Genomic DNA, 21,071 nt, shown 5'->3' with positions numbered 1-21,071 from the left:
ACCTACCGTGCACACAAACTCTCTCAAACCTACCGTGCACCCAATCTGTCCCACCTACCGTGCACACAAGCTCTCTCAAACCTACCGTGCACACAAGCTCTCTCAAACCTACCGTGCACACAAGCTCTTTCAAACCTACCGTGCACCCAATCTGTCCCACCTACCGTGCACACAAGCTCTCTCAAACCTACCGTGCACACAATCTGTCCCACCTACTGTGCACACAAGCTCTCTCAAACCTACCATTCACCCAATCTGTCCAACCTAACATGCACGAAAGCTATTCCACCTACTGTGCACACAAACTCTCTCAAACCTACCGTGCACCCAATCTGTCCCACCTACGGTGCACACAAGCTATTTCAAACCTACCGTGCACACAAGCTCTTTCAAACCGACTGTGCACCCAATCTGTCCCACCGACTGTGCACACAAGCTCTCTCAAACCTACCATGCACACAAGCTCTTTCAAACCTACCGTGCACCCAATCTGTCCCACCTGCCGTGCACACAAGCTCTCTCAAACCTACCGTGCACACAAGCTCTCTCAAACCTACCGTGCACACAAGCTCTTTCAAACCGACCGTGCACCCAATCTGTCCCACCTGCCGTGCACACAAGCTCTCTCAAACCTACCGTGCACACAAGCTCTTTCAAACCTACCGTGCACCCAATCTGTCCCACCTACCGTGCACACAAGCTCTTTCAAACCTACCGTGCACTCAATCTGTCCCACCTACCGTGCACACAAGCTCTCTCAAACCTACTGTGCACACAATCTGTCCCACCTACCGTGCACCCAATCTGTCCCACCTACTGTGCACACAAGCTCTTTCAAACCTACCGTGCACACAAGCTCTCTCAAACCTACCGTGCACCCAATCTGTCCCACCTGCCGTGCACACAAGCTCTCTCAAACCTACCGTGCACACAAACTCTCTCAAACCTACCGTGCACCCAATCTGTCCCACCTACCGTGCACACAAGCTCTCTCAAACCTACCGTGCACACAAGCTCTTTCAAACCGACCGTGCACCCAATCTGTCCCACCTACCGTGCACACAAGCTCTCTCAAACCTACCGTGCACACAAGCTCTTTCAAACCTACCGTGCACCCAATCTGTCCCACCTACCGTGCACACAAGCTCTTTCAAACCTACCGTGCACACAAGCTCTTTCAAACCTACCGTGCACCCAATCTGTCCCACCTACCGTGCACACAAGCTCTTTCAAACCTACCGTGCACTCAATCTGTCCCACCTACCGTGCACACAAGCTCTTTCAAACCTACCGTGCACCCAATCTGTCCCACCTGCCGTGCACACAAGCTCTCTCAAACCTACCGTGCACACAAGCTCTTTCAAACCTACCGTGCACCCAATCTGTCCCACCTACCGTGCACACAAGCTCTTTCAAACCTACCGTGCACACAAGCTCTTTCAAACCTACCGTGCACTCAATCTGTCCCACCTACCGTGCACTCAATCTGTCCCACCTACCGTGCACACAAGCTCTCTCAAACCTACCGTGCACACAAGCTCTTTCAAACCTACCGTGCACACAAGCTCTTTCAAACCTACCGTGCACCCAATCTGTCCCACCTACCGTGCACACAAGCTCTCTCAAACCTACCGTGCACACAAGCTCTTTCAAACCTACCGTGCACCCAATCTGTCCCACCTACCGTGCACACAAGCTCTTTCAAACCTACCGTGCACACAAGCTCTTTCAAACCTACCGTGCACACAAGCTCTTTCAAACCTACCGTGCACCCAATCTGTCCCACCTACCGTGCACACAAGCTCTTTCAAACCTACCGTGCACTCAATCTGTCCCACCTACCGTGCACACAAGCTCTCTCAAACCTACCGTGCACACAAACTCTTTCAAACCTACCGTGCACACAAGCTCTTTCAAACCTACCGTGCACCCAATCTGTCCCACCTGCCGTGCACACAAGCTCTTTCAAACCTACCGTGCACCCAATCTGTCCCACCTACCGTGCACACAAGCTCTCTCAAACCTACCGTGCACACAAACTCTCTCAAACCTACCGTGCACCCAATCTGTCCCACCTACCGTGCACACAAGCTCTCTCAAACCTACCGTGCACACAAGCTCTTTCAAACCGACCGTGCACCCAATCTGTCCCACCTGCCGTGCACACAAGCTCTCTCAAACCTACCGTGCACACAAGCTCTCTCAAACCTACCGTGCACACAAGCTCTTTCAAACCTACCGTGCACCCAATCTGTCCCACCTACCGTGCACACAAGCTCTTTCAAACCTACCGTGCACTCAATCTGTCCCACCTACCGTGCACACAAGCTCTTTCAAACCTACCGTGCACCCAATCTGTCCCACCTACCGTGCACACAAGCTCTTTCAAACCTACTGTGCACACAATCTGTCCCACCGACTGTGCACACAAGCTCTCTCATACCTACCTTGCACCAAAGCTATCCAACCTACCGTGTACATAAGCTGTCCTACCTACCGTGCACACCACAAGTTATCCTACCTACCGTGCACACCACAAGTTATCCTACATACCGTGTACATAAGCTGTCCTACCTACCGTGCACACCACAAGTTATCCTACCTACCGTGCACACCACAAGTTATCCTACCTACCGTGCACACCACAAGTTACCCCACATACCATGCACACCACAAGTTATCCTACCTACCGTGCACACCACAAGTTATCCTACCTACCGTGCACACCACAAGTTACCCCACATACCATGCACACCACAAGTTACCCTACCTACCGTGCACACCACAAGTTATCCTACATACCGTGTACGCCACAAGTTATCCTATATACCGTGCACACCACAAGTTATCCTACATACCGTGCACACCACAAGTTACCCTACCTACCGTGCACACCACAAGTTATCCTACATACCGTGCACACCACATGTTATCCTTCATACCGTGCACACCACAAGTTACCCTACATACCGTGCACACCACAAGTTACCCTACATACCGTGCACACCACAAGTTATCCTACATACCGTGTACACCACAAGTTACCCTACATACCGTGCACACCACAATTACCTTACATACCGTGTACACCACAAGTTACCCTACATACCGTGTACACCACAAGTTACCCTACATACCGTGTACACCACAAGTTACCCTACATACCGTGCACACCACAAGTTACCCTACATACCGTGTACACCACAAGTTACCCTACATACCGTGCACACCACAAGTTACCTTACATACCGTGTACACCACAAGTTACCCTACATACCGTGTACACCACAAGTTACCCTACATACCGTGTACACCACAAGTTACCCTACATACCGTGCACACCACAAGTTACCCTACATACCGTGTACACTACAAGTTACCCTACATACCGTGTACACCACAAGTTACCCTACCTACCGTGTACACCACAAGTTACCCTACATACCGTGTACACCACAAGTGCTCCTACATACCGTGCACACCACAAGTTACCCTACATACCGTGCACACCACAAGCCAATATCCCCATTCCCCTCGATCCCCAATGTATCCAGGGGGTTATTCCCTTATCAAGCCTCTTGCTCGCGCTTGCCAAGCCAGCCGTTCCGTTTCAACCTCATTGCAAACATCTTTCCGAGCTTAGCAAGCGATCGAGGGAGGTGTTTGGCGAGCGGTAAGCAAGCCGCTTAGCAAGCGATCGAGGGAGGTGCTTGGGTCAGCAGTAAGCAAGCCGCTCGCTAACGGAACAGAACACGCTCACTGATGTTTGTAAAATGGCGGCCTTGGTTGGATTCCAAACGATTGGTGGTTATTTATTTAATGTTACCGTCACAGATGAGGATATTGAAACGTGCATTTCATACTTTTATTGTTAGTTTTGCTTTTCATCTGAATTATTTAGAATCTACAAACATGCAAAACCTCTAAACCCCCAAGCCCAAAATACACAGTGGAAGGTGTATAGACAAGCTAGGTAAGGGGCTCCCCCTTCTAACTGTCCGCCTCACTTTATATTTATTTTTCCTTTCCATCGAGTACTCTTTGTAGTGACTGCAAACACAATCAATTCGTTTGGGGGAAGTTGTTGTCACAAGATGATCGAGTAAAACTGAAAACGATGGCCCGGACAGCATTTGGTCGAGTACCACGATGATGTTTGCATGAAGACCGCCATGTTGTTCAGCGGTGTCGAGCACTCCGTTCCGTTGGAGTACTCGCTTGAGCCGCTTGATGAGCTGGGATGCACGTGTTGAAGGGGCGCAAAAATCCGGCAACACTTGAGTGCTTAAAAAGAGATCGTAATAAAAAAAATAATTCCGTAAATATAATCCAAAAGGGAGCATCAAATTTAATAAAAATCCAAAGACCGACAAATCTTTATAAACCCAAAAATTAAAAACGAAGCAATAAAATGTTTGTCGTCTCAGAAAAATACAATTTATTGTAACATTAGTGAGAAAAACTGAAGAAATCTTTCTGCCGTGTTGCAGTGTAAATACCGATGGGAAAAGAAGAGCTTGAAAACGGGGTTTGAGAACAGTGCAGTAAACGTAACGTCCAAAACACACCGCCCTCAAAACGATCCTCTGTGAACCGTTATTTTTTGTTGGTTTTTTTTTCCTGATTTTACATGACACATCCACTGTATATGGTTTTTCCAAGTTAATATTTTATTCAGTTCCGTTTTGGAGGACATCCTGGACGGAAATACGAAATTTCTGAGGTAAATTCTAAACATTAAAATCAGAGGTGAGCTCGAATTAAATTTTATTTACCTCAATAGTGACATTTTGTTCTTTTTTATTAAAACGATGTTTGTTTTTTTTTAACGAACACAACATCGTTGTTTTTAAAACAACAGGACGACGTTTCACGGTCGTTTTTTTTGGTGAAAAACAAAAATGTCCTCGCGCTCTCAATTATTGGATCAACAAGGAACAAAACTGAATTTTCAGTAAAATTTTACTGATAAATTCATATCTTCTGAAGTATTTTCTGTTTCCTTCATTATTTTTTTTTCCCTTCGTGGAGCTTGGAATGTGTATATATATTTTTATTATTATTATTTTATTAATTTTTTCACAGGCAGCCTGTGGGAAGCTTCCGCTCCGTGTTCGCGCCTTTGCGGCGTTTCCGGTGCTCTGCGGCCTGTCAGTTCCGGGCCCCGTGTGCCGGGGGTTTCATGCCGCCCGACGGGACGCGCCTGGTCCCACATCTTGACGTCCCCATCAGAAGTAAGGGGGGTTTTTATTTTTGTGATCGGGACGATATGTCGGTGTTCTTTGTTGTTATTGAGGTTTTGCTTGCGTCCTGACTCGTCATCTCGTGCTTGTAGCGGAGAAACGAAGTCCGTTTAAGTTCCTTAAAGAACTTGTCCTTGCTCGTGAATTCCTCTTTTATCTCCTCCACCGAGGAAAGGTTAGCGTCCGAAACGTAGATTTCTTGGTGAACATCCAGATCCGGACCCGAGAATTTTTTTTTTATGGGAAAATAATTGTTTGCATGAAGAATATGTTTTCTTTATATGAATATGAATATTTCTCAGGAAATGTGTTTCCGGGTTGTCCGTCCGTCCGTGCGTCCGTCCGTCCGGATTTTCGTTTACGCGATAACTCGAGAAGCAAATTGTAGAATTTCATCAAACTTGGTAAAAAGGTAAAGTAAGACGGGGAAATTAACTGATTCGATTTTGGGCCAGATGTGATAAAGGTCAAGGGTCAAATGTGTTTGTGCGGGAGAGCGGAGGCATACCCGTCGACTGCGCGCACTCGAATTACTCTAGTTTTTAAATACTAGTGCGTGGCCGTACGTGTGGCCGTATGTGCAAACAAAAACAAAAAAAACTTTCAAACCGCGAGCCAGAAACAACAACCACACAGGCCGTTCCTTCGCTCGTGCATGGCCGTACATGCAAAAAAAAAAAAAACTAGAAAAAAACGTTCAAACCGCGAGCCAGAAACAACAACCACACAGGCCGTTCCTTCGCTCGTGCAAGGCCGTACATGCAAAAAAAAAAAAACTAGAAAAAAACGTTCAAACCGCGAGCCAGAAACAACAACCACACAGGCCGTTCCTTCGCTCTCGCGTCCTCGCGACAACCACACTTCCACACACGGAGTTAATTTAAATCAAGTTTACCTCCATGTCTTTGCTTGCCATGACATTTGCTGCCATGTAACTGGCACGGCCCGTGACGTCATCGTCGGCCGGCCGCGCACTGGCCTACGCAGCCACGCCTACACAGCAATGTGTCATGTCATTGGTTGGTAAATAAATGGCCGCAGCAACGTGTCATGTCATTGGTTGGTAAATAAATGGCCATAACTTGGGAAGCACTTGTCCGATTAAAATCAAACCTTGAAAAGGCACATACTGAGGTCCCCAGCAATATATCTGACAAGTTTAAATTAGATCGGACCAGTAGTTGTTGAGAAACTGCGGTCACACACGCACACACACACACGCACACACACGCACACACACGCACACACACGCACACACACGCACACACACGCACACACACGCACACACACACTGCTGGTAATATAAATAGATTACAAGTGATTCTTCACCATTGAGAGATAGTGCCAAAAACGATGTACAAGCATGGTGTTTCATAAAGTTCTGGACGAGTTATGAAAACGATGTGGATGGGTTGGGTGCGTGACCAGAACGAGCCGATTCGATTTTGGTTCAGATCCTGATCCAGATCCAGCCCATCGGTGGATACAAAACGAACTGTTCAGCCTAGTGGAGGTGTGCGCTCTTCTGAGTGCTTTCCTTTGCTTCACGTTTTCTGACGAGAGAAAGAAACTGTCCCAGGATTTGAGATGTGAATGTCTGTGTTTAAGAGTTACAGTGAAACTACCGAGCTAATACCAGTGGGGGTGGAAAATGGGATGAAGAGGATGAGCGTTATCACTATTAACCACCTACCTCTTCCAAGAGCCTTGACTTTTTGTGTCGGTATGAAACTTGCCATGATGTTGCATTGAATATCCCGAATGAGGGGAATATCATTGATACACCTGTGTGAATCACCTTCTGATTGTAATTGCATGCAGTCATTGAATAGGGTATTTGAAATGTTCAGGAGGGGGAGGGCTGCACATGAAGGACAATAGGACAATGAAGTAGTACAGAGTTCTTCCTCAAAATCCCTTTCTTTGGGATGAGATCGACCGATACCGAGCAGCTGTTGTTCTGCTCTCTCCACCGCCCTCTATCACCAGCAATCTCTCTCCACTCTCCATTCACTTTTCTGACATCCCTCTTCACACAATCCTACCAACTCGAACCCCGTCTACGCTTTTCTTATTAGCTCACCTGGAACGTAATTCCGGGGAGCGTATGGGATGGCGCGGAGTCCGTCCGTCCACGAACCCTTACAACTTCTCTGAAACTACACACGGTTTCGACAAAACTTGACTACAACATTCATCGCCCATGATGAACCAAAGTTTGTTAACGCTATTTAAATAATCCTGGTCAAAAGGGATTTACGGTGGGGGTGGAGGGGAGGGTGGGTTACGTTACCCCCCCCCCTAAAATAGGTATTTGTTATAACATGAGTTCAATTGGTGCATTTTGTTGATTCCGTCCCACGTTGACTTCCTCAGTATAATTATTCGACCAGGTGAATGCCCAGGGGTATTCCCCATATTATTTTATTGTTTTATTTTCCTTCTGCGCTCACGCTTTCAACACATCTGCTTTCTCAGGAAGTCTATCCTCCTCCACCTGCACTCTGTGCCCTACTCATTTCAACAGTCTTTACCAATCTCCTTGTCGGGCTCATTTGAACCCCAATCTCCTCTCTCAGTTTATCCATCCTCTTTCTATCCACCTCTTCCCTCCTGCAATCCTCCTGACCCAGTTGGATTCAGACCTGCAGCCTCTGTTGCTGCTGCTCTGTCTGTGCCACCGTCTCCAGTCCATGTAGGTATGTTAACATTAGATACGACCTCTTGGCTGTTCATTTCAACTTCCTTTAAATCTTCCTGTCCGCCAAGAAACCCTCCAGTTTCCTCGATTCTGATTCTGATGTACCATACAGTACTCTATTACTGTGCATCAGTGTTGCCAAAGCAGGTCAGTGGCAACGGTTATACTTGGAGGTTTCCCATTGCCTTCCCAGCAGTAGTTAACCTCCACCATCTTCGAAGATGGATGGAGGTTACTGTTTTCACCTCTTTCTGTTTGTTTGTGAACAGTATTACGGAAAAACTCCTTGACGGATTTCGTCGAAACTTGGTGGGGGGGGGGGGGGGTTAGGTATGGTCCAAGGATCATGCCATTAAATTTTGGACTTGGTCCCCCCCCCTCCCAAAAAAAACAAATTGTTTGAGAAAATTTTTTTTTTTTTGCATTTCTTCATGTTTTAAGTGATTTCCAACCCCCCCCCCCAAAAAAAATTGTTAAGCCCCCGCCCCAAAAAATTGTTAGAGAAAAAATTTTTTTTTTTGCATTTCTACATATTTCAAGTGATTTCCAACTCCCCCCAAAAAAATTGTTTGAGAAAATTTTTTTTTACATGTTTTAAGTGATTTCCAACCCCCCCAAAAAAAATTGTTAGAAAAAAAAAATTTTTGCAACTTTTTTTTTCAACAAAATTTCGAATTTTTTTTTTTTTTTGCATTTTTCCATGTTTTAAGTGATTTCCAACCCCCCCCCCCCAAAAAAAAATGTTGGAGAAAAGAACTATAACTCTGTCAGCACTGTTGACATCATATTTAATGAATAAGATATAAGGTTCACTTGAGTGACCCAGCAGTATTGGAGGCGGAGGTTTTGCACTCTCCCGAGTGCTCCCCCTCTAGTTGGGGAAGGAATTTGTAATTTGCTCACGGTGCCGGCGACCGCATGTCCATTCTTTGCGAAGGACACCATGGATCCTTAACGTCCACCAACTCATGCCGCAAGACGGGAAGTCCAGTTTAACGTCCATCCAAGGGACTGCACACATGTTGACTAATCACTCTGTGAAACACCAGGATGACAGTTGAAAGCTGGGTCAGAATTCAAACACAGGCTGGACGGTTTGGAGGTGAGTGTGTGTACCTTGAGCCTGTTCTGCCAGGCCACTTTGCTCACCACTATATTGTTACTGCTGTGGAAATTTGCAATACACCAGAAAGGTCCTCAGGTTAGATATATCGATAAGTTCATGTGTATTTAGTCCACACCCGATGTTTAGAGGGAATATGTGTGATTCATCCGGGCTGCTTTCGTTGTTTGCTTCATTTGGTTAATCTCCCTTTTGTGTTTCATTTGCTGCTGTCTCATTACTCTTCCTTGTTTCCTCTCCTGTCTTTCCTTATCCAGTTTCATGGTTTGCTTCATTTGGTTAATCTCCTTTTTGTGTTTCATTTGCTGCTGTCTCATTACTCTTCCTTGTTTCCTCTCCTGTCTTTCCTTATCCAGTTTCATGGTTTGCTTCATTTGGTTAATCTCCTTTTTGTGTTTCATTTGCTGCTGTCTCATTACTCTTCCTTGTTTCCTCTCCTGTCTTTCCTTATCCAGTTTCATGGTTTGCTTCATTTGGTTAATCTCCTTTTTGTGTTTCATTTGCTGCTGTCTCATTGCTCTTCCTTGTTTCCTCTCCTGTCTTTCCTTATCCAGTTTCATGGTTTTCTTCATTTGGTTCATCTCCATTTTGTGTTTCATTCGCTGCTGTCTCATTACTCTTCCTTGTTTCCTCTCCTGTCTTTCCTTATCCAGTTTTATGGTTTGCTTCATTTGGTTAATCTCCTTTTTGTGTTTCATTTGCTGCTGTCTCATTACTCTTCCTTGTTTCCTCTCCTGTCTTTCCTTCTCCAGTTTTTTTTATTTTTTATTTTTTATTTTTTATTTTTGTATACCTTGGTCGAGGCTCGTATGAGAGCTAACACACAACTCACAGCAAGGAGGCATGAGACAAGAGGGGCGGGAGTGGAAGGGACAAAACATTGGGGAACAGACACAGGTGAACTGTGGAAGGGAGAGGGATGGGGATGGGACGGTTTCATGGTTTGCTTCATTTGGTTAATCTCCTTTTTGTGTTTCATTTGCTGCTGCCTCATTACTCTTCCTCGTTTCCTCTCCTGTCTTTCCTTCTCCAGTTTCATGGTTTGCTTCATTTGGTTAATCTCCTTTTTGTGTTTCATTTGCTGCTGTCTCATTACTCTTCCTTGTTTCCTCTCCTGTCTTTCCTTCTCCAGTTTCATGGTTTGCTTCATTTGGTTAATCTCCTTTTTGTGTTTCATTTGCTGCTGTCTCATTGCTCTTCCTTGTTTCCTCTCCTGTCTTTCCTTATCCAGTTTTATGGTTTGCCTCATTTGGTTAATCTCCTTTTTGTGTTTCATTTGCTGCTGTCTCATTACTCTTCCTTGTTTCCTCTCCTGTCTTTCCTTATCCAGTTTCATGGTTTTCTTCATTTGGTTAATCTCCTTTTTTGTGTTTCATTCGCTGTTCTTTGTCTATCTCCTCATACTCCAGCCTCAACTTTTCTTTCAATTGGTCAACCTCAGATTCATGTTCTTTTTGTTTTCTATCCATTTAATTGATCCTCTCGTTCTTCCCTCTCCAATCTCCATGTGTCCTTCAATCTCCTGATTTCTCCTTCCTGCTTCATTCCTTGCTCCTTCACTTTCTCCTCGTACTCCAACTTATTTTTTTCCTTTTGTCGTTCAGTTTCAAATTCATACTCTTTCAGTTTTTTATTCCACTGTCTCTCTTGTTCCTCGTTCTGCAATCTCATAGTTTCCTTCAACTGACTGATTTCTTTCTCCTGTCTCATTCCTTGTTTTTTCAGTACTCTTTCTTGTTCCTCATTCTTTAATCTGGCCTTCGCTTCCAGCTGTACGATCTGTACAGTGTGGTTTCTTAATGTTTCATTTTCCGTTCTCCTCCTTTCCTTTTTTTAACATTATCAGTTCTTTTGGTAATTCCCCCTCTTTGTTTTGGTGTTTCTGTAACTCAGAAGCTTCCTTTTCTAATTATTTTCTCATCTCTGCACCCTCCGACCTTGCTTTGGCTTCTAACTGTTCCTCCGTCTTGCCCTTGTGGATTTCTACCCGTCTTCCCAGTTCCTCTGTCTCCGTTTTTACCTCCAGTCCCAGCTTATCAACTCTCCGTCATGTATTGAAGTCTTTTCTCACACTCCACCGTTACGACCTTCAATCCCTCCTTTGTCTCCTCCTGGCTTTCTTTTAATTTTTGTAATACCTTATTTACCTCGTGTCTCGTCTCACACGTCTCCCGAATTATTTTCTCACCCGCCCCGACCACGGGCCTGACAGCCGTTGCACTCCCTCCCAGCTCGTTCGTTCCCACACGTGGCGTCGTCATTATGCCCGCCTGCAGACATTGGCCCATTTGTCGCATCTCACCCTGCATCTCTTTCGTTCTGTTCGTGTCTCCATCCATTTTGTTTTCCATCTGTTGGGCATTCGTATCTATTTTTTCGTCCATGCCTCTCATTTCGTTTCTCAACTGTCGTGCAGCTGTTTGTATTTCTGTCAACATGGCGAATAGCTGGGCCATGTCGGATGCACTCAGGTGAGCCGTTTCGGCAAGGATTGGGGGGTTTTGGCGGAGAGGGGGAGGGGAGGTGTCATACACCGCGGCCGCCGCCACGCTTATTTCGGGCTCTGGGTTCAGTTGGGGGAGTTCGTGTTCCTGCACAACCAACATTTCCTGCACGGGGATTTCATCCTGGACCATGGATTCTACACATTCTAAATCCATTTCTAATACCCCCTGCTCCTGCTCGCCTTGAGACGCCATCTTATCTCTCGTAAAGGGTTAATTTAAATCGCTTGTAATTTGGAGGGAATCGGGGGGTCGCTCCTCTCACCCCTGGACCGATTCCCGTGAATTTAGCTGGAGACAGGAGAGCCTGTTTTCCCGCTCTCTGACACCAGTGCCGCGAGGAGGGGGATGGGTTTGTGTCCCACGACCTGACACCAGTGTTGCGAATTCGCGCCCGCCGGCGTGCGAGCGGCCACGTAACTCGAATCGCGGCATGTCGCCCACCGGACGGACAATTCTGTCGTGACCCTCTCGGACTAATGCCGGGAACAAGTCACGGGTGGGCCTTTCGGCCTCACCACGATCGTGCCAATCGGCCCCCCGCGTGGGATAGGGTTGTTCGCCAAATTCGACCTACCTAAGTACCCACACGGAGGGTAGACCGGGCGATCGCACCTCGCCGCAGGTCGACTTCGGACACGGGCCACTTTAAGCGACCCGTTCCGTACTATCGGGATAACCGAGCGGTGTTAACGTCGGCCTCGACGGTTCCGATTAATTATCGGGCGTATTTAGCCCACTACCAACCCTTTACGTGAAGTAAGATGGAGATTCAATTAAAGAAAAGACGAAGCGAAACGGGAAAAACAGTTCAACATGAGGCACATTTATTCCGCGGCACACGGAAAGCACACATATACAATTACAACAATTATGCACCAAAAGCAATTGCAACAAAAGAAACACATCAATGCAGATCTACGACCGACTACGTGAGCACACGGCAACACTTACACAGTTTTACTTCACAGACGGCGCCGACAACACATATACTCAAAAGCAAAAGAAAAGGGCCACCCTCAACGACAAGGGGACAGACGGGGCCTGTGGGCGCGAGACCGGGTGGAGCCTACCCGTCTTGTGATGAGCCGCAAATGTGGCGGCGGTGCCCCGACTCCGCGCTCCTCCGCAGGTTTTGTTGGCACTGCTTGGAATGGGGTGGGAACGGGGCCCCCTTTCCGCACTATCTCAGCACGTGGGGGGGGGAAAGGGAGGAATTGTTGATGCTCTGGGGAAAGAGGATAGCTGGCTTGCTTGGGTCCCGCGACGAGCGACTCCACTGCGACCTCGACCGCGCTCCCGGCTTCCCCTCTCTGCAGCTCCCCGACAGACTCCGAACCCCGACAGACCGACTCTCCTCCAGACCCGTCTTGACTGCTGCTGCCACACTCCGCCGCCGCCGCCACACCTCTCCAACTCGCCCGAGCCCAAAACTCACTGAATTCGCCCCGCGCTCGGCGCTTTATAGTACGGCAGGAGAACCCATATGCAAATTTCCGGATCAGGATGAGCTCGGGGGCGGAGCCACGCTCGCCCATTGGACGGAGGAAAAGTGGGCGTGAACCTCCCCTGATCCACGAATTTGCATATATCGATTCTACTCTGACGCGCCTGGAGGCGGGGCCAGATCGCCCCGCGCTTGCTGATAGGATGGATCAGAAGTGGGCGTGTATCATTCCTGATCCGACTTCTCCTCGGAAAGGCCGCTTTTTGCACCCGCTGCTCGGCGTGCGCCCTGTACGAGTCCAGGACAGCCTGACGCTTGGTGCCCACAAGCGGTGCGGGAATGGCCGCAGAAGGAGAGGCGAAGGTGGTGGAGGGTCTAAAGTGGCGGTCCCTGGCCACGGTGACGCTTGGAATGGCGGTGATGCGATGGTTGCGGGATGGTGTGCTGTGAAGGTAAAGGTCGTGGCTGTTGGCGTTGTTGTTGTGGAGCGGCGTTGCGGTTGGTGGTTGTTGTGTGATTGCGGTTGAGACGTGGTTGGTTCAAAATAAAGATAGAACAGAAAAACGGCTATCTTAAAGGGTCGCAGCCCGAATGAATCACATTTATTCCCTCTAAAAAACGGGTTTGGGGCTAACTACACATGTACTTAGAGATATCTCACCTACGGGACCTGAATGGTGGTTTACGAATTTCCTCAACCACAACAATATGTATATATATATATATATATATGTATATATATATATATATATATATATATATATATATATATATATATATATATATATATATATATATATATATATATATATATATATATATATATATATATATATATATAAAAATAAATATATATATAATGCCTGGTGTTGGTGCAGTGGTTAGGGCAGCTGTTTGGGATCCAAAAAGGTCCTGAGTTCAAGCCCCGTTAGGCCACTGAATTAATAAACCAGGGGGGTTGACTCAGCCTGTCATCCTTCCGAGGTCGGCGAAATGAGTACCAGTATACTGGGCCGGTGTATACCCCGGTTAAAATAGGTGTACCATATCCCTGTGTCGTAAGAGGCGACCAGGGTTGCGTCAGGAAGGGCATCCGGCGTAAAACATGTGCCAAATCACTATGCGGATCATACGGATGATCCGCTGTGGCGACCCTTAACGGGAGCAGCCGAAAGAAGAAGAAGAAGATATATATATATGTATATATATATATATATATATGTATATATGTATATATATATATGTATATATGTATATATACATACATATATTGTTACGGCTGTGGAAATTTGCAGAACACCATAAAGGTTCCTCAGATTAGTTTATGCCGCTAAGTTGGTGTTAGGTTTCCCCACCGTTGTTTCGAGGGTATTCTTCGTGTTCACCGGGATTTCTTCGTGTTCACCGGGCTGCGACTCTTTGAGATAGTGTTTTCTTTCTCTATCGTTATTTTGGACCGACGGAGCACGCTACGACCCTTTTCACACCAAAAAGTGTCCGAACACGCGGAGTGAAAACGCAGACAAGGAAACCTGCGCTAATGCGTGGGTTTTCGCACCCCTCTGCAGCGCGAAGGCTGGCACGAGAAGCGGCGAGGCGCTCGCTCCCGATTGGTGGATGCACGGCGTGGGGCGGAAAAGGGGAGGTACCCCTCTTTGGAAAAAGCTTCTCAAAAGAAGGTGGAGCCGAAAATGGGGTGGAGCGAAGGGCAGAGCCCCGCGCTATTTCAGGCAGACCGCACGCGAGGCTCATCTCTATCTCTATCTCTATCTCTATCTCTATCTCTATCTCTATCTCTATCTCTATCTCTATCTCTATCTCTATCTCTATATCTATATCTATATCTATATCTATATCTATATCTATATCTATATCTATATCTATATCTATATCTATATCTATATCTATATCTATATCTATATCTATATCTATATCTATATCTATATCTATATCTATATCTCTCTCTGTCTCGTTGGTGCTCGTCCACCTACCTCTTGGGGCTTCTCTCTTCTTCTTAGTTCATGCTCCAGCGTTCTCCCTGTGGTGCGTGATTTCTTCCCCTGTCTCCCGGTGGTCCTGTGGAGCGACCTGTTGTTGGAGGTGCGGGCCGGTGACGAGTCCGGGCGACGCATCAGAGACGTGGACTGAAGGCGCAGCTTTGCCGGCTGTGTGGTGCGAACCTGCGCATCTGGGCGAGGAGCGTCGGAGAGAGCTTGCCGGCCACGCGGGAGGCCCGGAATCAGGTGCGGCCATGCTAGCTACTGTGGGGACAGGGCGTCACGACTCGCCGACCACCGAGGGGGGGGGGGCAGGTAACCTGCATCGGTCTCGTGTGCCTATTCGGTCAGCCAAGGCTCACGGCCATAAAGGTCCGTGGACCCTGTCTAACTCCCTGCCTATGGGGAGGTCTTTCTTTTGCTTTTGTATGACTGCTGTGGCGCTGTGTCCCTTTTAGTAGACCTGTGTAAGTGACTTTACATTGCTCGTATTCGGTGGTAACGCTTTCTATTTGTTTCTTAAACATTGCATGACTGCCTTGCTTCTGAATACGTGTATGTTATAAAAAATGTGCTTATGTGAAATGTATCCCGTTCGTTGCGTCCTCATTCCCCCATTGGAAATGCCATCTTGCATCGTGGAATAATTAGCTGGGTTGTAAACACCCGGTAAAGAGAATCGGATCCGTCGAGGTCGACGATAATTCCCGCTCGGTTATCGCTGCAGAACGGAACGGACCACTTAAGTAGTTCGTGTCCCAAGCCGACCCGCGGCAAGGTATGGCCCCTCGGTAGGTTACCCGCGCGAGTACTTAGGTATTTCGATATTCGGCGAGTAACCCTATTTCGCGCGGGTAGAATGCGGACTGGGCTGTGGTGAGGTTAAACCCCTCACCCGTGACTGGTTTCTGGTGATAGTTCCAGGAGGGTCACGACTGAATTATCTGTCCAGTGGGCGATGCGGCTGCCATTAGAGGTACGCGGCCGATCGCACACCGGCGGCATGAATTCGTAACGCTGGTGTCAGTAGTGGGATACAAACTCTCCCGTCTCCAAACTAAATTTGCGGGAATCGGCCCAGGGGTGCGCGAAGCGACCCCCCCCCCCCGTTCCCATCAAATTCGAGCGATTTAAAAAAAAAAAAAAATTCCACAAAATAATATGGCTTTTCAAGGCGAACGGGTGCCGGGGGTATGAGAAAGGGATTTAGTAATGGTAGAATCCATGGTCCAGGACGGAATCCCCGAGCAGGACATTTCCGTGCAGGATGAATTCCCCATCCAAACGAACCCAGATCCCGAAATTGGTGCGGCGGCACAGTCCGCGATGGATGACATCCCCCTCCGCTCCTCCGCCAACCCCCCCCCCCCCCGTTCTTTGCTGAGTCGGCTCAGCCGAGTGCACTCGACATGGCCCAGTTGTTTGCAATGTTGGCGGAAATGAATAACGGACTAAACAGCAAAATGGAAACAAACACGAATGAAATAAAAACAAACGCGTGCAGGATGAATAACAAAATGAATTTTTTTTTTTTGTATACCTTGTCGAAGCTCGTATGAGAGCTAACACACAACTCACAGCAAGGGGGCATGAGACAAGAGGGGCGGGAGTGGAAGGGACAAAACAGTGGGGAACAGACACATTAGGTGAACTGTGGAAGGAAGAGAGATGGGGATGGGACAGGGAACATGGCGAAGAGAAGATGGACATTACAGGGACTTTCAGGAAGGAAAGCAGGGGAATTGAAGGAAGTGGGCTTGGGTGGATTATCGGGGGTAGAAAAGATCGAGGATTTGGATGGGGGAAGATAAGAGGTGGTGGTGAACAGCTGTTTTGAAAGCCTGGAGGGAAGAATGGGAAAGAATAGAGTGAGGAAGTTTATTCCAAAGGCGGGAAAAAAGAGGAATGAAAGAGTGAAGATGAGCAGTGATTCGTGATTTTGGTAGTTTTACCAGAACGGGGTTGTTGGCGGACCTTGAGCGCCCTGTGGAAATGTGGTGGGGACAAATTGCAGAGAGTGCAGGGGGGGGCAAGGCTGGAGAGGAGTCGGTAGAAGACAGAAAGACCACCGACCAACCTGCGGTGATTGAGTGAGAGGCCCAAAGACTCAGCTTCATTGCGGGAGATGCCAATGATCTTAAAAGCCCTGGTTTCGACAGCGTGAAGCCGAGAAAGGTGGGAGGCAGGAGCACCAGCCCAGAGGGGAGAGCAGTACTCCATCAGGCTACGGACAAAAGCTTTGTAAGTGGTCAGGAGTTCAAGAGGGCCGAGGAAGGACTTTGCACGACGGAGGATTCTTTTGAGGCGAGGTTGGAAATGTGACTTTCCCAGGAAAGGTCATGGCAGATAGTGAGACCCAGAAGCTTGAAAGAAAAGACTTCTTCCAGAGGATTGTTGAGAAAGTCGATGGGGGGTTTTTCTAAACGGTCCTTTTGAAGAGACATAGTGAGAGTGTGAGATTTGTCTGGATTGAAAGACATGTTCCACGTGTTGGACCAGTTTGTGATTTTATCCAGATCTGCAGTGAGCGAAGAAGCTGCTGCTTGCCGGTCTGAGGGATGACAGATGGTACGGCAGAGGGTGGAGTCGTCGGCAAAGAGAAATAGAGGATTTTCCAGAGAGTCGGAGAGATCATTGATGAAGACCAGAAAAAGAACAGGGCCCAGAACGCTACCTTGAGGAACTCCAGCCTGCACAGGAAGAGGGGATGAAAGAACTCCATTTAGGGCCACACGTTGACTGCGACAGGAGAGGAAGTCTAAGAGCCATGAGTGGAGATGGTCTTGAATACCATGGGAAGAGAGTTTGGTGAGTAGTGCAGGGTGCCAGACTGTGTCAAAAGCACGTGATATGTCCAGGGATACGGCTCGGATTTCCTGTCTGGCATTGAGGACCTCCATCCATTGATGGGAGAGCAGAAGCAGCATATCCAGGGTAGAGTGACCTGGTCTGAAACCAAATTGATGATTGGAAATCAAGCCATTGGAGAAGAGGAAGGATTTCATGTCTGAAGCGATGATGGATTCCATAACCTTGCTGATGATTGGGAGAAGGGTGATTGGTCTGTAGTTACAGGGATCTGTTTTTGCACCTTTTTTATGCAGGGCAGTGATGTTAGCAGATTTCCAAGCAGATGGCAGATGACCTTGGGCAAATGAGAAGGTGAATAGAACAGAGAGAGGGTGAGCAAGAGCAGAAGAGCAGGCTTTGAGGACACGTGGGCTGATGCCGTCTGGACCGGTTGCAGAATCTGACTCGAGGTTTGAAAGCAAGCTCTCCACCTTGTCAGGAGAAAAGGATACAGAGTCCAGGGACAGTTGGGTGCGACTGGGTAAAGTGGGTAGAGAAAGTGATGGGTTTAGAACACAAGATTTAGCTGCAAACACCGAGTTTAGACATTCAGCTTTATCACGTGTGGTATCAGCAGTGCGGCCATTTGAGGTAAGGGAGGGGATGGAGGGGGAACATACACCAGAAACAGATTTGATTAAATGCCACCAGGATTTTGAGGAGGGAGAGAGGTTTGAGAGTTCAGACTTGAGATGAGAAAGATGTTGTTTTCTGGCTCTCCTGAGGGTAGATACACACTTGTTCTGAGCTTTGTGGAAGGAACTGAGATTGCCCTCAGTTGGGTTTGCTTTCCATGAAGCAAAGGCAAGTTGTTTCAGGACAACTGCCTCGCCACAAGCTTCAGGAAACCAAGGGCGGGAGGAAGGATAGGACAACTGAACACGAGAGGGGATAAATCTGTGCATGAGGGAGAGCAAGTTTCTTTGAAAGAATTCCCAGGATGAGTTGATGTTTGAGAAAGTAGTGATAGGAAGACCAGTCTGTAAGTTTGATGGCTGCTTGGAGACCCTGCCAGTCGGCTTGAGTGAAATGCCAGACTCGACGGCGGTGAGGTGGTTCTCTGATAACAGCCAGAGAGATCTCCACTTTGACAAGGACGTGTTCAGAAGAACCGATTGGAGCGAAGGAAGAGCAGCAGATATTGTCAGGGAAATTTGTCAAAATCAGATCCAGAAGAGATGGACTACCATTGGTTGAGATTTGGGTCGGGAAGTTGACCGATTGAGTCAGTCCTAATGAGTCGCAGAAAGCTTTTGCTGAGGTGCCATGGCAGGTGAGAGAGGTACCCACACCTAGCCAACTGGCGTGATGACAATTGAAGTCACCACACAAGAAGAAGAGAGAGTTTGGATGAGAAGATAGAAGATAGAGAAGAATGCGAATATGCAACGAATGAATGAAGGAATAAACGGAAAAATAGACTAAAGGAAGAACGAAATGAAAACAATACGGGGTGAGATGCAGCAAATAGGCCGAGGCCTGCAGGCAGGCATAATGGCAATTGCGGGGAGTGAAACGTGGGCAGTAGAGCTCAAAATGGTGCCGCCACGTGCTGGAGCGAACGAGCTGGGAGGGAGTGCAACGGCTGTAAGGCGGGTGAAGACATTAATTCGGGGGACGTGTTGGGCGAGAAGCGTAAAGGTGATGGAGAAAGTGACGGTGACACAGAGGGGAAAAGTAAAGGGGGTGACTGAGACGTGTACAGCAAGACACGTGGAGACGGCAGAAATAATCGTTGAGACAAGGGAGGTAATGGGTGATGAGGTGACTGAGTTGGCAGAGACACGGGAGATAGAGGGTGAATTGGACGGGGTTAAGGACGAGCACACACACACGGAGGTGGTGGAGGATAATGGGGGCGAGCTCGCGGAATGTCTCGAGACCCGGTGCGAGCAACTGGATAGCCTCCTCCAGGAACGAGGGGAGGGAATATGCCCCCTTGAAGCGGTTCACGACCAGGTGGGTCCGGTCGAGCTTCACGGAGTTGGGGGGGGGGGCGAGTGCTGTTGACGGGTGCACGGAGAGCTTGGGGGTATAGAGGCCCCAGAAACCTTTGGGGTGGCATGAATCCCCAGTATGGTTACGAGTGAGGTCCCGATGTGTGTATACGAGCGTGGTGAAATGCGTGCTGCAATGCGCACATAGCGTGGGTGCAAGGGTGTGTGTGAGAGCGACCGCTTGTGTGACAGAGACCCCGTGTGTGGATGAAACCCCGAGTGGGAGTGAAACCCCCTGTGTGAAAAGTGTCTGGTGGGCGACGCGGCTGCCATTGGAGGTACGTGGCCGATCGCACGCCAGCGGGTGCGAATTCGTAACAGTATATACATATACATATGAGGTACTGCGGGGAGGAGTGATGTAAGGGACACATCGACCATTTTGGAGTTAATGCCATATAGCACTATTTTAACCCTTACCCTATCCGAGCCTATCGTCATCATATTGTTGCAAACAACCGCTTTTAACCGAATCGCGGCCGCTTCGCCCACCGAACGTGCAATTCAGTCGCGACTTTCCGGAACAACGCCGAAAACCAGTCACGGGTGTGCTCCAAGCACACCACAAACTTGTCCGCACTCTTCCTGCTCTACAGGGTCCGATCGCCAAATAATTGATTTACCTAATTATTCGCGCGGGTACATTACCGAGAGATTGTACCTCAGCGAGGCCTGCTTGGACACGAGCCCGCTTAAGCAGCTCGCTCCGTTTTGGGATAACCAAGCGGTGTATTATCGCGAGGCCTCGCTGGACCTGATTCTATTACACTGAACAACAAAATTTTTTTACTGGAGATGTGTAAAGTGATTTAGACTAATTTGGGTACGCTGATTTCAAAAATCATAACCGTTTTGCTGTATCACGTCAGGATTTTCAGTAACAGAAATATTCCCATTGCCTAGAAGTCAGGATTTCAATGAAATTTACAAAAATTCATTTATTCATTAATTGCATCATGAATGCTTCAAAATTATCGAAATTACAGAAAAACTCCACTAGAATGTAATTAAAAATGCTTTAGGCATTTGGCTTTGCGTTTGTGCTGCTCTGTGTCAGTTTCACGATGCAGGAACCAGCAGAAATCGCCCATCATGTTCGGGTTGTGCCGCCCTTGGTAACGCGTCTCCATGAGTGAAATCTCTTGGTGGAATCGCTCGCCGTGCTCGTCCGAGACTGCTCCCAAGTTGTCAGGGAAGAAGTTCAGGTGC

At 47.8% G+C, this 21,071-nt stretch overlaps 1 protein-coding gene across 5 annotated transcripts in view; it reads left to right on the top strand.

The window, feature by feature from the left end:
- The first annotated feature begins 5,085 nt into the window (after nt 1-5,085).
- USP37 (ubiquitin specific peptidase 37) overlaps nt 5,086-21,071 on the top strand; it is a 118,456-nt gene continuing 102,470 nt past the window's right edge. For 3 of the 5 annotated variants that reach the window (XM_085893256.1, XM_085893255.1, XM_085893253.1), the window contains exon 1: nt 5,086-5,234. The gene's annotated coding sequence lies outside the window, so the exon portion shown is untranslated. Of the gene's footprint in view, nt 5,235-15,117; nt 15,262-21,071 lie in introns of those variants that run through there. The other 2 variants (XM_085893257.1, XM_085893254.1) reach the window with 1 other exon arrangement.

The sequence above is a fragment of the Eptatretus burgeri genome, chromosome 8 (assembly GCF_056783735.1).
Source record: "Eptatretus burgeri isolate ZD-2024b chromosome 8, Ebu_testis_v1, whole genome shotgun sequence".
Lineage (NCBI taxonomy): Eukaryota > Metazoa > Chordata > Myxini > Myxiniformes > Myxinidae > Eptatretus > Eptatretus burgeri.
The sequence above is the reverse complement of the archived record's forward strand: the minus strand, read 5'-3'. Positions and strand labels throughout refer to the sequence as shown.